At 43.9% G+C, this 16,073-nt stretch overlaps 1 pseudogene; it reads right to left on the bottom strand.

Moving 5' to 3' along the window:
• Window positions 1-3,182: 3,182 nt before the first annotated feature.
• LOC123606777 lies at window positions 3,183-3,734 on the bottom strand (annotated as a pseudogene).
• Between the last annotated feature and the right edge of the window lie 12,339 nt (window positions 3,735-16,073).

Genomic DNA, 16,073 nt, shown 5'->3' with positions numbered 1-16,073 from the left:
CAGAAACAAGAGCTGTCATTACATTCCTAATAACGAGCTCTGGAGACTTTAACATGCCTTCTAATGTCTCAGCCTTACTTTGACTTTTTTTGCAAAGTGAATTTCCCTACATTGACCTCCAAGGAACCATGTCTGGTTTGAATGAAATCAGGGAATGTGAAAGTACTTATCCAAATATGAAGTCTTACACAAGAGCAATCGTGAGCATGATCACGGCTGCCCTGACCACCCACCACCGCAAGCTACTTAAGGGCATGGGCTACTGTCTTATTCATGGCCTTATCTCTTTGCCTAAGACAATGCCCAGAAAGTATTTACTGAGTGAACAAATGACTGCATTCAGCATTTTTCACTTTTTGAATAACCACCACACCTGAAAGTTTATCGTCTACACTGTCTTCATAGCACCTATGCCAACGTTTCTCTGTTCTTCCGACCCCCCACCTCCATTTCTTCCCTTTGAGCTCATGACTTCATCCACTAAAGAAGAGTAAAAAAACCAAAAAGTTATTGCAATTCTTCCTCTTGAGCCAATTCTGTGCATCTGGGATTTCTATTTCCTACCCATAAACCCAAGTGATCTGGTTTCTGTCCCGACACTCGACTGAAATTGTTCCCAAATAGTCAATGTAAATTTACCGATTGGAAAGCCTGATTACCTTTTCTTAGACTTTATTCTTCTTGACCTCCTTGAAACACAGGACACTCTGGTCACATTTGGCCACTTTATCCTTTGGCCACTGGACTCTACCCCCGGGGTCTTTTACCATAAGTAATGTATATCCCCCTTGGCTTCCCTCCCTTCTTCTATCTGTCCCCATTTCTGGACCAAATTCTGATTCCCTCCTCAATGAGTCTCCAATGGTTTCTACCTTTTCTTTTTTTTTTTTTAATATGTTTTTTTAAACGTTTATTTATTTTTGAGACAGAGAGAGACAGAGCACGAACAGGGGAGGGTCAGAGAGAGAGAGGGAGACACAGAATTGGAAACAGGCTCCAGGCTCTGAGGTGTCAGCACAGAGCCCGACACAGGGCTTGAACTCACGAACCGCGAGATCATGACCTGAGCCAAAGTCGGACGCTTAACCGACTGAGCCACCCAGGCGCCCCGGTTTCTACCTTTTCAACTTCCTGATACATGTGCCCTGCCTGCTTTGGGCACCAGCACCTGGGTCATATTTTCCCACGTCACAGACTCTCCAATTCCCTAGCGCTCTAACATGCTGCTCTGTGCTTCTGGGAGGATGCTTGGGATCCACCTCCGCCTCTACCTTGGGGCAGATCTCCCCTTCCTGAAACTGGAAGGCAGCAGCTGAACAGAGGGACATAGGGACAGCCTCTTCAGTCTTCCCCTCTCTTGGAATATATCACAACATCGTCTGTGACTCCTGTTTAGATGACTCAGGGATACATATCTCTGGCTGTCATGTCACCAGACATCAGTCCACATTTCCCATGGCTTCCTAGATACTTCTATTAGAAGCCCCTGCCACCTTCTCAGCCTCAACTCTATTAAAATCTGACCCACCTTCCCACATAATCTGGATCTCCCTCTTTACAATCAATAGCACTACCATTTTCTCCAGTTTTTAAAGTTTATTTTTCATTTTCAAATTCATCTCTGATTCTTTCTGCTACTTCTAACTTATTTCTGCTCTGTTTAATTATAGTAAAATAACTGGCTGCCTCTTCCTCTCTTCTCTATAACATCCCTCTCATCTTCCCTCCTTTTCATTTCCACTCAACTTCCATTCCAGCCTCACTTTTGTGTAGGTCATCATCTCAGGTCTGAATGAATACAGAATTCCTCGGCTTACCGGGAGTTGGAGCTTGGAGCGTTTGGAGTTGGGCTGCCTAGGTTTGTGTCCAGACCTTACTGCTTCTTACTGTGTATTGAGGACATTGTCCTTGTGCCGTATCCCTGGCCAGATATGCATGACCTGTTCCCTCTCACTGCTCAGCTTCTACTCCCGCTGCATGGCTCAGCTTGTCTCACCTCCGTGTGGCCCCCGTGACACAGCCATTGCACACTGCTTTCTTTCTCCTCTGAAACACACTAGCCTTTATGTATTAGTAGCACCATTTCCTAGTTAGGAAAACTTACATCGTACTGCATGAATGTATCCAGTAAATATTTACAGAGCGCTTTCCTAGGCACTGGGGAAATAGTGTGGCATAGGGTATATGATGAAGCCTACATTCTAATTACGCAGGTATGGAAGATGTGGTTGGCAATTATGTAAACAAGTCAGCAATCAAGAACAACCTAGTAATAAGTACTATGACAAAAATTTAATGGCGATGGATCTGAAAGTGTTTCATCAGCTATTGTGGATTGGTGGTATAGACAAGGAGAATGTGTTGATTTTCTGAGGAGGGAACAGCGAAACTGAGATCTGAATCACAGAAGAGTTAACCCTGGGACGATCTGGGACCAGAAGTGTCTAGGTGAAGAGACTAGCAAGTTCAGTGCCCCAAGGATAGAACAAGCCTAGTGACTGGAGAAACACAAAGAAGGTCCGTTTACCTGCAGGGTATATATAGGAGGAGGCAGATAAGTCGGAGAGGTTGCCATGGGCGTATGGGAGCCCCAGATCAGATACAGCCTTGCAGCCTCAGGTAGGAAGTTTTAGATTTAAGTTTAGATGTGGTGAAGCAGAAGAATGATACGGCCCAATTTATTTTGAAAATCTCACTCTGGCTGCTGTGTGGAGAAATAACAGAGGAACATCCAAGGGGAGGCAGGGAGACTGGCTGTGAGGCCACTGCAGGAGTCCCAGAGAGTGTTGGTGGTGGGAACGGCACGGGATGGGGGAAGGGTGCACACTGGGATAGGTTTCGAAGGTGTGGTTGGCACGGCTTGCTGACAGATTGATGTAACCGTGGATGGGAAATGACAAACCAAGGATGTTGGGGTCTCAGCTTGAGCAGTTCGCGGTAAGAGTTGCTTTTTACTGAGGTGAGGATGACAGGGCTCCCCTCCGTGAGGCGGGCAGAGGGTAAGTGTTTTAGAGAAGAGAGAAGTCCCTATGGGCGAGAGGGCAGGTTGGCTCCTCGGAAGGGGACAAGCTGAGCCTTGAACGATCATCATGGAACTTAATCTAAGAGAGGTTCAACTTATTTTTTTACATTTCGATATCGGGTTTTAATAAGAGAGATATTCAAAATCATCATGGTCAAAATTATTACATCAAAAACTTGTATAATAAATGCTTGTTGTTAGTCTACATACAATTTCGTTTTTGGTGCACAGTTCTTTGACTGCAAGAAAGAATTTTTGGCTTACTTCACTAATAGGAATATCTCTTAATGTTGGGATGGCCTCCTCTTCATATTTCTTCTGCTGTTGATTTTTTAGCCTAGTTATCGGTGATGGCATGAGTGGAGTTGAGCTGAGAGGTACTCATCATGTTTATTCCCAACAAGAGTACGTAACCGATTACTATAGCAATGAGGAGGTAGACGGACAACGCAAATGCCCAATACTTTTGAGGCCAGTAGGTTAAGCCTAAGGAGTTTAGCCAAGATTCAGAAATAAAAGCTCATATAAGATATAGTATGAAGCCACATTGGGAGCTTAAGAAAAGAGCAAAGCCATACATCGTTCTTTCTGGCAATGGTGATGGTGAATGTTCCACCATTTCCCCTGTGGCTTTGGACAATCTTGGGTCCTCGAAGCGCCCACTCAGGCCCCTCCTGACAGCTCGGCCACCTCAGCTTCGAGTCCCCTGCGCAAGTGCTGCCCTGGGCTTTCGATATGTTAGGGTGAATGGATATATTTGATGAGAAAGCTAAGGACAGAGAGACTACATATGTTAAAACCAAGTCTGTCCTCATTCACACCAACGATTTTTCTAAACTCAAACCTCATTAGGTTTCGGCACTTTACTGGCCTATGTTGCTGAAGCGTTAGCAGTGAGGTGGAGGGAAATGTAGAGATATGAAGAACGGGATTCGACAGCAGAGGGACTTCAGGTACATTCTCTGACCTTCTCCCATGGCTCTGACTTCTAAAGCCTCACCTTTTCTATTCATACTTATGCTGGTTTTATGTCTGTCTGACTTGTCTCTTTGTCTTTGATGGCACCCCTGTTTTTGTTCCCTGGGGGCCTTCATTTAATACTCTTCACTGATCTCCTGTCTCCCTTGCCTGAGGAATTCTCTTTCATCATCAAAAGCATTTCATCAGGCACCTATTTAGCACCCTGCTCTGTGTTAGGAGCTAGACATGTTTCTGGCCTCCAGGTTTCTGACAATTCTTAAATTCCTCTTATATTGTGCCTTTTTGCAGAAATTGTTGTGGCCGCCCGGGTCTACACCACCAGACTTCAGAGAGTTGGTGACAGTGGACCTTGCTCCAGCTCGATGGCAGGTGCTCGGATGTGGCTGGTAATTAGAGAAACTCTACGTTTCCTGGGCTCTCTGTGTTTTAGGGCAATGGCTATGGCCAGAGTGCTCATGAGCCAGATAGAGCAAGGTTCGAATGCTGACGGCCACTTTGTAACTGTGTGATGTGACTGACAGTCCTCCTTTTCCTAAACCTCAGTTTCCTCCATTGTAAATAGGCTATTACACACCTACTTAGCAGTGCTGTGGAGACCTACGTGAGCTAATGTACGTAAGCCCCCAGCACAGTGCCCGACACAGGTAAGGGTTCAATAAATGGTGGAATTTCTTATTGATTTATCAATCTGTCATTATGGATAAAATGGCATGCCCAGTAGAGCATTAACAAGGGATAGAAAAACAGACACAAATACGATGAGAAAGTGATGATAGAATCTTAGACGTGGAAGAGGCCAAAGTAGAAGAGATAAAAGTTATTCAGAAAATAAATGGTGAGTGCATACACGGAAATTTAAAGGCTTGTTTTGTCAGCCTGATTGAGTTCATGGGGGTCTGAAAGGGCAGGGTAATAATATTTCCCAGGACCTACCCCATCAGGTAGCTATAGGACTTAAGCTATAGGACTTCTTTCTTCCCAGATACACAGAAAGGCAGCAGCACAGTGGATAACTTCCCGAAGCCTTCTTTAGGAAGCCTTGCAGGCAGGGACTGAATCTCTGTAAAAATCCACTCCAGGGGGGCACTGATGCTCTGAGGGCCAGGAAATGGTTCTCTGAAGGGCCTTCTCTTGGCTTTGCTTCGGACAGGATTGCGCTAACTTCTTCGAGTTAGCCTATAGTTTGGCAAAAAGCCTTCCCTCCTGGGTAGCTGAATAATTTTTAGATGATCCAGCTGGCACATTGTAGAAATGGGCTAATGAGTCAGGAATGATCTTCGAAGGCTCTTCCACACCAAACTCGCTCAAGGGTAAAGAATTTCCAGGAAAGTCAGTGGAAGATTTATGAGACGAATCCCGGAACTATTTTCTCCTCCATCTATTGTTTCAGAAACAGTGGGCTTGCGGTGCGAGGGGTGGAGAGGGCAAATTAGCGTGGGACAAAGACACGACTCCTGCTTTCCAGAGAGAGCTGGAGAAAAGAGTGACTCCAGAAGCCAGCTAATGAGGATTCCCTGACAAGGAAATATTCAAGATTGGAATGCGCCTGCCTGCAGGCCCCACAGAGCCTCAGAGATGAATTTGAGGAGGAAAAGAGGTGCAAAACTCAGAGGCACTGAGGGGAGAAAGCTTACTCCAACTCCGTGCTGGAAGGGGTCTGATCAGCTGGCTCCTCTGTCTTCACACAGATGGGGAAGAGGTGGAGGGAGAGAAGAGGAGGGGGAGTGGGAAGGTGGAGGAGGAGGAGGAGGAGGAAGAGGAGGAGGAGGAGGGGGAGGAGGAGGAGGGGGAGGAGAAAGTGGTAGCTGCAGTGGTGGTGTTTCTTGTCACCAGGTGAAATTCCTTATTCACTCCCCGCATGTGGCTGCCTTTTCTTGGAGATGGTCTTTCCGTTACATCGTTCCATGGTAGGCTGGAGAACTACCGAGGCTTTCATAGAACCCGAGAGTCCTTTACAGAAAACTTAGGGGATATGACTTGGATCGCTTTTGGATCATTGGGAGAATATCTACAAGAGGGTGCTGCTCTTTGGTAAAAAGGGCTCCTACAGGCACTCAAAATATGGGGACTTCTGGGGTGCCGGCCTGGCTCATTTGGTGGAGCGTGCGACGCGATCTTGGGGTGGTTAGAGTCCCACATTGGGTGCAGAGATAGCTTAAAAATAAAATCTTAAAAACCCCCACATTTATATTTTTAAGAAATACAAAACGGCAAAATGGAATAACAAGATTTGATTAATTTGGTTCCATTTCGGTCATGCAGGCACAAAGGGGATAGATCCATCAGGCATGATTTACATGGATAGATTGTCCAAAGAAGCTTGATTGTGCCACAGCTTTAAGGTTTCTTCTTCAAAAAATCTTGTAGTTGTAAAGAGTGGAACAATTTAATTATTAGAATTGCACCTCCTGGATGTCCCCCAGCCAGAAATAGTCAAAAAGTGTGCCAACACTGGGGGAGACATCAGGCACATGTGGAACCCACCAGTTGAATAACCAAGATATAATAAGCCATAGGCAAGGCCTTATCTTGGTTAACAAGGTGGTCACAAGAAGAAGAGGTCTTCTGGAGGCCAGGGACAGTGGTTGGGACTTTCAGTTCAGATTCCTCCTAGGCCCTCAATGGCTGCTGTCACATGGGCACAGCGGTTGGCTTCCCACCTACTTCCAGCTCCACCCAAAGCTTTCCAAACATGGATGAACAGTTTAATAAGTAAAACTGAGGGGCGCCTGGGTGGCTCAGTCGGTTGAGCGTCCGACTTCAGCTCAGGTCATGATCTCGCGGTCTGTGGGTTCGAGCCCCCTGTCGGGCTCTGTGCTGACAGCTCGGAGCCTGGAGCCTGCTTCAGATTCTGTCTCCCTCTCTCTCTGCCCTCCCCTCACTCATGCTCTGTCTCTGTCTGTCAAAAATAAATAAACATTAAAAAAATTAGTAAGTAAAACTGAGCTTTTCATAATATAGTAGGCTTTAACTACTGACAGTCTGGGTAGCAGAAAGGATGTTCACATCATTTCCCTTCCAGACATTTCTAAGAGGTCTCCAACGCTCTCAGAAATGACTCTTCTTTTCTTTTCTTTTTTTTAATTATTATTTTTTTAACATGTATTTGGTTTCGAGAGACAGAGACAGAGTGTGAGTGGTGGAGGGGCAGAGAGAGAGGGGGACAGAACCGGAAGCAGGCTCCAGGTTCTAAGCTGTCAGCACAGAGCCCAACATGGGGCTCCAACCCAGGAACCGTGAGATCATGACCTGAGCCGAAGTCGGCCGCCTAACTGACTGAGCCATCCAGGTGCCCCAAGACTCTTATTTTCAAATAAAAGGAGTTTTCTTGGGTGAATCCAACATTTTTACAGTTGATTTTTTTCAATACTTAAGGTCTCTAAAATGTGTTTGTCCTTCCCACTAATACGAAATTTTGTGATGGCATGCATACGTGTGTGCATGGGAGAAGTGAAGAAAGGGCTCAAGTATAGCAAAGAAAACTTCAGTTTGACTACAGGCCTCGGGCCCTAACCATAGGCTCCAGATTGGGGAGCCTTCAAAACTATTCCCTTCAAAACCAGAAATAATAATAAGTAATCATCTTCTGTTAATGGTTCATCCCGTATACCGTTGACTTATCCTTTGGAGGAAGATTGAAATGAGTTACCATGTCAGAACTGGCAGCCACAGGGCACATGTTCAAGATTTGATTATGAGAACAAAACTTTTAATTAAGACTTTTAATTTTGACTTCTGTTCGTAAGATGTGCAGGATTCCAAGCCTTGCAACACTTGGGAATACCCAGTGGATTTTTTTTTTTTTTCATAACTCTAAGTCTTTGCTAACAGGAAACAGAAAAGACTGATTAAAAATTTTTTTTGGAGCTGGGTCTGGTGGGAATGAGAATGACACCCATGATGCATTTCACAGGGGCTGCTAAACAGCTTCAGATAGAAATTACTTTCGGCGCTTTTTTCCCTTCTCGTCCTCAACAGGAGCTTGTGTTTCCTGCTGATTACAGAAAAAAAAAGCCACTGTGTTTACCAACACTGCTGATCCAGTCAATCCCTCTGGCCTCTGTGTTTTGAACTAATGTGTGGTTTCTTTGAGTCTGAAGTAGGCTTAGAAGCAGAGGTTCAGACCACCCACTTTTAGGATCGCTAAGGCAGTGCTAGAACTAAGTTGAAACTGAGGTACTTCATGCAAGCTCGTGGGTCTGAGCAGAGGCAATTTTAATGGTCAGAAAGTATTTTGAAGCCATTTTCATATTAATGTCCCCAGTGGATGGGGCCAAGCCCGGGCCTCCTGCCTACCCATGCCGTGTGAATCAATCTACCTGCATACGAAGTACAATTTCAGTTTCCTGACTTGTCAGCAAATGCAAACATTATTTAGGCATTTTCATTAAAAAAAAAAAAAAATGAAATCAGGGGACCTGGGTGGCTCAGTCAGTTAAGCATCCGGCTCTTGATTTCGGCTCAGGTCATAAACGCACGGTTCCTGAGTTGGAGCCCTGCCCCGGGCGCCACCCTGACATCGTGGACCCTGCTTGGGATTCTCTCTCTCCCTCTCTCTCTCTCTCTGCCCCTCTCCCACTTGCTCTCTCTCTCTCTCTCTCAAAATAAATAAACTTAAAAAAATGACATCAGAATGCCCAGCATTCTCCCATTGATTGCCTATTTTCTCTCTCTGGTAGGAAAACTCTATTTGTTTTTTAAAGTTTATTTATTTATTTTGAGAGAGTGAGCAGGAGAGAGAGAATCCCAAGTAGGTTCTGTGCTGACAGCGCAGATGGCAGGGGTCATTCTCAAGAACAGTGAGATCGTGACCTGAGCCAAAATCAGGAGTCGGACGCTTACCAGAATGAGCCACCCAGGTGGCCCTTGGAAAGCTCTGTGTAAATCAGGCATACTCAACCCTTTCCGGTGAGCAGCTAGCTTTGAGTTTGCCAAGTTTTCCAATAATCATAGATTATTCAACCTGGATCCTTGGCTCGAATTCTTTCATCTTATTGGTGTGGCAACCACGGTCTTGGCTACTGCATTTATTCGTTTAGTAATTTCTTCATGCATCTAAGTTTTACACATCTACTATGTGTCGGGCCCTGTGTTAAGCACTGGGTATACCATCATGAGCAAGACAGAAAGGATCCCTTAAGGAGTTTGCAGTCTGGTCAGAGAGGTAGATGCTAAGAAAATAAACGTTACACATGTTAATGCATTTCATGAATTGAACAGGCAGGTGGGGTGGGGGCGGGGGGAAGGGAGAACTCTCTCTTGGGTAGAGTCTTCAGCTAGGAAGACCCTGGAAAGTGATGTTTTAGGCACTGGGAGAGGAAGGGGTGTGTTGTGAATGCATTGCTGATAGAAGGAAGAATGGGAGTTATGGTGAAGAAGCGAAGACATCCACGGGCCATTCTCAATTCTCCAAAAGGAATCCTTGTCAATTTTCCTGTGGGTCCCAGGGGACTATCAGTGTTGGGCTGGTGGATCTTGAATGGGCAGTGGGGTTTATTATCAGGTGTCACTTTAAATTACTGAGAGGTCCCCCACCCTCTCTTTTTTCATCTATTGTAGAAGTGGTATAAAGATTAGACCAGGAGAGATTTGATGTAAAATACAGATTCTACCACATCCTGGGATGGAGAGAGGAAAAGTTCACCCATGCCCACACGCTCGCTGAGTTACAACGGTAGAGGTAAATCACTCACCCTCGAGTCTAACATACATACGAGGACAACTCAACACAGCCCAGTCCCTGATTGTTCTTCCTCAGGTAGAAATAGCCTTTCTTTCCGTCTAGCTCCAGGTCTCTGGAATGCTACTTTGGATCACCTAGTTTTTATGGGCACTTCCAACCTCTGTCATGTCTCACAAGTTCCTTGAGGGTAGGATGCTATTGGACCCAGCATCCACTAGCAAAGCCAGCACCCAGCATATTGCCATGGGCACAAAAACCACTCAGTGAATATTTGTTGAACGGATCATATAGAAAGATTTAGTCTTCAGGAAGAGGAGTTAGAAAGGCAGTACCACTTTTCTTCTTTCGGGCTTTTGCACCGTGACCGGAAGTGGGAGCCCAGTATGATTACTCTCATTACCAACAACAAAAAAATGGCTATCACAGGATCCCGGCTTCATTCCTGTGATGAAGCCATTGGCCTGGTGACAAGAATATCACTGAGGACAGAGAAGCAAACGTTGAGCTATTTAACAGAACCCTCAGCAGGGACGTTGTTGCATCATTCCGCTGAGATGTGAAGTAATGTCTGAGCGCTCGGTTCCCAGCGCTGGGCCGCCTCGGTCCCCGCTCCCACTTCAGACAGTGGCTAGACCCTGCATCCTGTCTCCTGACCCGGGCTCTGCCGGCTCCAGGCCAGTCCTACCAGAGGCAACTGGGCAGCAAGGCCCATGAGGAAGTGCACGCAGCCCCATGAGGCCCTCATAAGCACAGGTCAACGCTGTGTCTGCCACGGAAACTTTGGGGGAAGGATCACCACCCTCCGTGCAGTCCTTTCCCCTGATACTGCTCAGGCCCCACTCCCAAGCAAAGGAAGAGTATTGCAGCCGGAAATTTGAAACTCTGTTGTTCTAGGGCTATCCACTGAGAAAACCACTGAAGATCCCAGGTCAGTTTCCCGTTCACGCCAAAGCCAAGAACTCGCTCTGAAATAACAGTGGTGGGTGGTGTTTCGAAAGATAAAGGAGTTTGGGGGTGGGGCCCAGAGGCAGGCAGTCTGTCCCTGCCTGGTGGGTGCCGGGGTAGGTCCCTCCTGCTGTATCACCACTCCAATAAGGGTGCTTCACTTCGGTCCTATGATAAAGATTCATTTTTACTGGCAAGGGAAGGGGCCCATTCTGAGCTGACAATGTGGAGTTGTCGGAGGTCAGAGGTGGGAGGAGATGGGATGAAAGATGGTAAAAAGGATTAATGTCAGCCATGTGCAGATTGGCACCCTGCCTCTGGAAACCACTCAGCCAACAGCAGGGAAACTGGGCCACAGTTAACCGGACATCTGTGCCAGAGGCACGAAGAGGTGTTTATCATTTAGAGGATTCCTGGGCTCTTGGTGAATGAAGACTTCAGGAATGACAAACTTCCCTCCTCTTTGGGTTCTTCTCGAAGATACTGTACGGTCTGATTGACTTTGGTTTTAATGGCCTACAATTAGCATTAGATGAGGAGAGAAAGGTCTGTTTGTTGTATTTCGTACTACTTTCTTTTGCCTTCCCTGAAACATAAGCTGAAAAGAAGAAGAAAAAGAAAAAAACAAGCCCAGGTAAGAAGGCTCAGCATCCTGGACTAACACTGAGGGCAGAACCTCTTCAGTTGAAAAGAAACCACTACCAGTTATTGTGTGGGGGGCTGGAATCACCCAGAGACCAATTAACACCTTGTTTTGGGGATTACCCCCTGCAGTATTTGCAGATAGTTTCTTAAACAGCCCTGTTTAGAGTCCACACTGTAGGAGTGACTCAAGTGCTGATGAAAGAGCTTCCAGAACAAATAAGGAACCCTACGGGAAACTCTGGCGGAGGTGTGGAGGGCTTCGGTCTTTGGGTTAACAGCTTGGCACTACATTCGTTGCTGGAGGAATCTGAGCCTCACAAAAGACAGCTTTTCAAGGAAAAAACTCTTTTTCTTAGAACTGGTTAACAGTCTGTTTGTTCTCCAAAGGCTGTTTGGTTAGGGCCCCCTAACATGCAGTTCCTCCAGGGGCCTGCACCTCCCGGGACTTGGAGCTTGTGTGTGCCAATTGGCTTTGGGCTGAATCTATGAGATTCTAGCTTGGGAATCGAGTCCTTGTTCTCAGCGGCCACCGTTTTTATTTTAAACTGCTCTGCATAATTGCCAAGGTACTTTCCAATTAGAGGAACTTGCCCGCATTTTCTTCACTCACTGTTTGCTGTATTAGTTTGGTAAACTGCTAACCAGGGGTAGCTGGGACTGGGAGGATGGAGATAGGAGTCTGAGGGGCAGTTTGGCGACATCCGGAGCCTGCTTCTTTGCAGTCCTAATGCTAGTGAAACTGTCCCCAAACAGAAGCCGTCCTGGGCATTAACTGACGTGACACATTCCCACCGCTATCTCCCAGGGAAATGGGCTAACTCTTCTTTCAAAGAATGCATAATGATGAAATTAATTACAGCTCCACACTCCAGGTACATAAAACTCATAGAGCCCCCCTTTCGCACAGGAGGAATCTCAGTGTGTGCCCGTTTTCTTTGTATGGGCATCTTGTTGCTGTGCCCAGTTTGGTGCTTAAATGGACATTAAATCAATAAACATAAATAGAGGTTTTGATCTATAATGCTTTTACACAAAGTTTTTTATTTTAATAAAACATTTTATTCTAAAAAAAAGTTGTTTTTTTTTTTTTTTTTGAAACTCAGTGCCAAAGATGATTAGAGTTGGCGGGGATTAATACAATCTTATTTTATAGATGAGGAAACCGAGTCCCAGAGAGGGAAAAATAATCCTTCCTCACTCCTTGCTCAAAGTCTTAAAGCTAGTTAGTAGCAGAACTGGGATAGGACCAGGTCTTTTGACTTCTAGAGTAGGATTTAGCTCATTAATTAGAATTGTCAGAGTTCCAACCTAGATTTCTCCCAGAATGCATGACACATTTTCATGTTTGGTGTTGATTCCCTCAGGGCTGCCTGACTAAACTTTGAGCCAACATTTCAGAAATTATAGTCTTTCTACCACCCATGTAAGAATTACCTGTTAAAAATGCAGAGCCCTAGACTTTCCCAACTTTCAGGATCAGAATCTGAGAACTGTATCTGCAATCTGGATTTTAATGAGCTTCCCTATGAAGACTCTTATGCATTTGAGAACCATTTTACCTGGCTCCAAATCAAGTTAATAAACTTTATTGATTTAAAATGCTAATTTAAAATAAAAAGTCAACAAGTGGGACTACATCAAACTTAACAGCTTCTGCACAGTAAAAGAAACAAAACGAAAAGGGAACCGACAGGATGGGAGAACGTTTTTGCAAACCATGTATTGGATAAGGGGTTATTATCCAACAATTACAAACAATTCACATAACTCAAAACCAATGACAAAAGAGCTCAAATAAGCTGATTAAAAAATGGGTTGAGGGACTAAATTGACATTTTTTTTCCAAAGAAGACCTTCAAATGGCCAACAGGTCCATGCAAAGGTGCTCAACATCATTAGTCATCAGGGCAGTGAAATCAAAACCATGATGAGAAATCCCATCACATCTGTAAGAATGCTCCCCATCACGAAGACGAGACATAAGTGTTGGCAGGGATGTGGAGAAAAGGGAACCCTTGTGCATGTTGATGGGAGTGTGAACTTGTTCAGCTGTTGTGGAGAACGATATGAAGATTCTTCAAAAAATCAAAAATGAAACTTCCATAGAATCTGGCAACCTCACTTTTGGGTATCCAAAGGAAATGAAAATGGTTTATTGAAGGGATAGATATATACACGCCTGTGTTTATTGCAGGAGTATTCACAATTGCCAAGATAAGGAAACAAGCTAAGTGTCAATGGACGAATAGATAAAGGACATGGATGGATAAAGATGAATGAGAAAAAAGGAAATTCTGTTTCAGGACATTATGCTAAGTGAGGGAAGTCAGAGAAAGCCAAGTACTATAGGATATCTCTTGTAATATGGGGAATCTAAAAAAAAAATTCACAGTACAGTGATTTTAGGCCATAATCCTGTAGTTTAAACATTAAACTTACTAAGACACTACGTCTCCATTGTTCCCACCACTAGAAGATATTTGTGTGACACAACAGAGGTTTTAGCTCATGCTACGATGGTGATCCTACTTCAGTATGAATGTATCAAATCAATGTGTTGTACGCTTTGATCTTATACAATGTTGTATGTCAAATATAACTTGGCTGAAAAAAAATGCTTAATGTTTCTGAAATTAGGTGGCACCTTACAATCAATGATTAATGTAAACAAGAAAGTGTTTAAGTGAATGGAGTCATAATTAATAGCAACTTCGAATTGAGGACCAAGTTTTTCTCTTAAATCCTTTAGTTACTGAAGAAGCAAAAATTTTAATTTTTATCTGACTTCAATTTCACAGCATGTGATTCTTTCACTGCTTAAATTCCTTTTCAGTAGCAAACAAGAAATGTGGCAAAATTTTGTTTCCTCAGACCCTGGGCAGTCGTTGGTGAACCGCTTCTCCACACCTTAAGTTCTGCCCCCCAGAGGGTTCGAGTCCATTCAATAGAAGACTTTGACTCTTATATTTTAGATTTTACTTTATGTGATTATATTCAAATCTATGACTTATATTTATGATCTATAATATATATTTGTTATTTGTATTTTATGTGTTTACTGCAAAATTTCTAACAGAATCTTGAGTTACCCAATATCTGTACCTTCTTCCTGAAAGATTCAAGGAATTTAGCATTTCCTACCCACCGAATATCACCCCCCTCTTTCAGAGTATCTCTGCCTAGATTTTTAGACTTTTATTTATTTTACTTTGTGGAGTGAGTGAGAGAGAGCCCAAGCACAAGTGGAGGAGGGGCACAGGGGTGGGGAGACAGAGAGAGAGAGAGAGAGAGAGAGAGAGAGGGAGAGAGAGAGAGCATCTTAAGAGGAGCCTGATTTGGTGTTTTGATCCCATGACCCTGGGATCATGACCTGAGCCAACATCTAGAGCTGGACACTTAACCCACTGAGTCACCCAGGCACCCCTAGATTTATTTATTTATTTTTTAGAACACAAATTAGTTATTTAAAGTCAGTGGCTAATTATATTCGTCCAAATATTTTATCCATTTTTGGGGGCTTAGCATGTGAGTGGTAACCCACTTAATCTTTTTGTCTGAAAACGATTTATTTGACTCTGTTGCAAATAATATAGATATAGAATTCTTGGTTAATAGTTGTTTTTTGTCAAGGCTGTGAAAAGATTGCTGTCTTCTGGCATCCGTTGTGCATGAGAATTAGTTTACCTGTCATTTCTTTGCAGCTCATCTGTCTTTTCTTGCCGGTAGGAATTTTTTTTTTTTAAGATTTTTTTTTTTTGAGGAACCTCTACACCCAACTTGGGGCTCAAACTCACAACCCCGAGACCAAGAGCTGCACGTTCCTCTGACTGAGCCTCCCAGGTGTTCCCTCTCCAGTAGCTTTTAAGATTTTCTCTTATCTTCAATGTTTACTAACGTCACTATCAAATGTTTCTTGGTTAAGTTCCCTATTATGTATTCTGTTTGACATCTGGTGCTCCCTTTTACAGACGTAAAAGGTTTCATATATTATTTTCTTCTGAGAACACATGTCATTTCCTTTGTTATGAAAAGTTCTCAGCCGGTGTCTCTTGGGCTACTGATTCACAGATATTTTCCTCTATTCTATTCTTGAAATCCCCCGTTAGACATATATTAGAACCTCTCAGTATGTGTTCTCTGTCTCTTAGCTGCAGTTCAGCCCCCTGTTTAATTCTTTATGTTGCGTTCTGGGTAAATTCCTCGATATCATTTTCCAGTTCACCAGTTGTCTCTATTACTATTTCCAAGATGGAATTAATCCTGTCTATGGCACTTTTAATTAAAGTACTATGCTTTTCATTACCAGGATTTCCAATCTGATCTTTTTCATACACACCTGTTTTGTTCCACAGTTTACTGACCATTTCAATGGATATTCTTTCTTTTTCTCTTTGAAGATTCTAAAAACCCTTATTTCAAATGAACTTTCAGGGGCACCTGGGTGGCTCGGTCAGTTAAGCATCTAGCTCTGGATTTCAGCTTAGGTCATGATCTCACAGCTTGTGAGTTCAAGCCCCGCATCAGGCTCTGTCCTGACAGTGTGGGAGTCTCCTTGGGATTCTCTCTCTCTCTCTCTCTCTCTCTCTCTCTCTGCCCATCCCCCATTCACTTGCACATACTCTAAGTAAATAAAAAATAAATAAATGAACTTTCAGATTCTGCTATTACTCTCACATAATGTGGCATGAAAGTCTCCCAATATTGATTTTATTGGCTGCCTTTCTTAGTGCTGTTTTTTTTTTTTTTTAATTTTTTTTTCAACGTTTATTTATTTTTGGGACAGAGAGAGACAGAGCA

This window comes from Leopardus geoffroyi, chromosome A1 (genome assembly GCF_018350155.1).
Source record: "Leopardus geoffroyi isolate Oge1 chromosome A1, O.geoffroyi_Oge1_pat1.0, whole genome shotgun sequence".
Lineage (NCBI taxonomy): Eukaryota > Metazoa > Chordata > Mammalia > Carnivora > Felidae > Leopardus > Leopardus geoffroyi.
The sequence above is the reverse complement of the archived record's forward strand: the minus strand, read 5'-3'. Positions and strand labels throughout refer to the sequence as shown.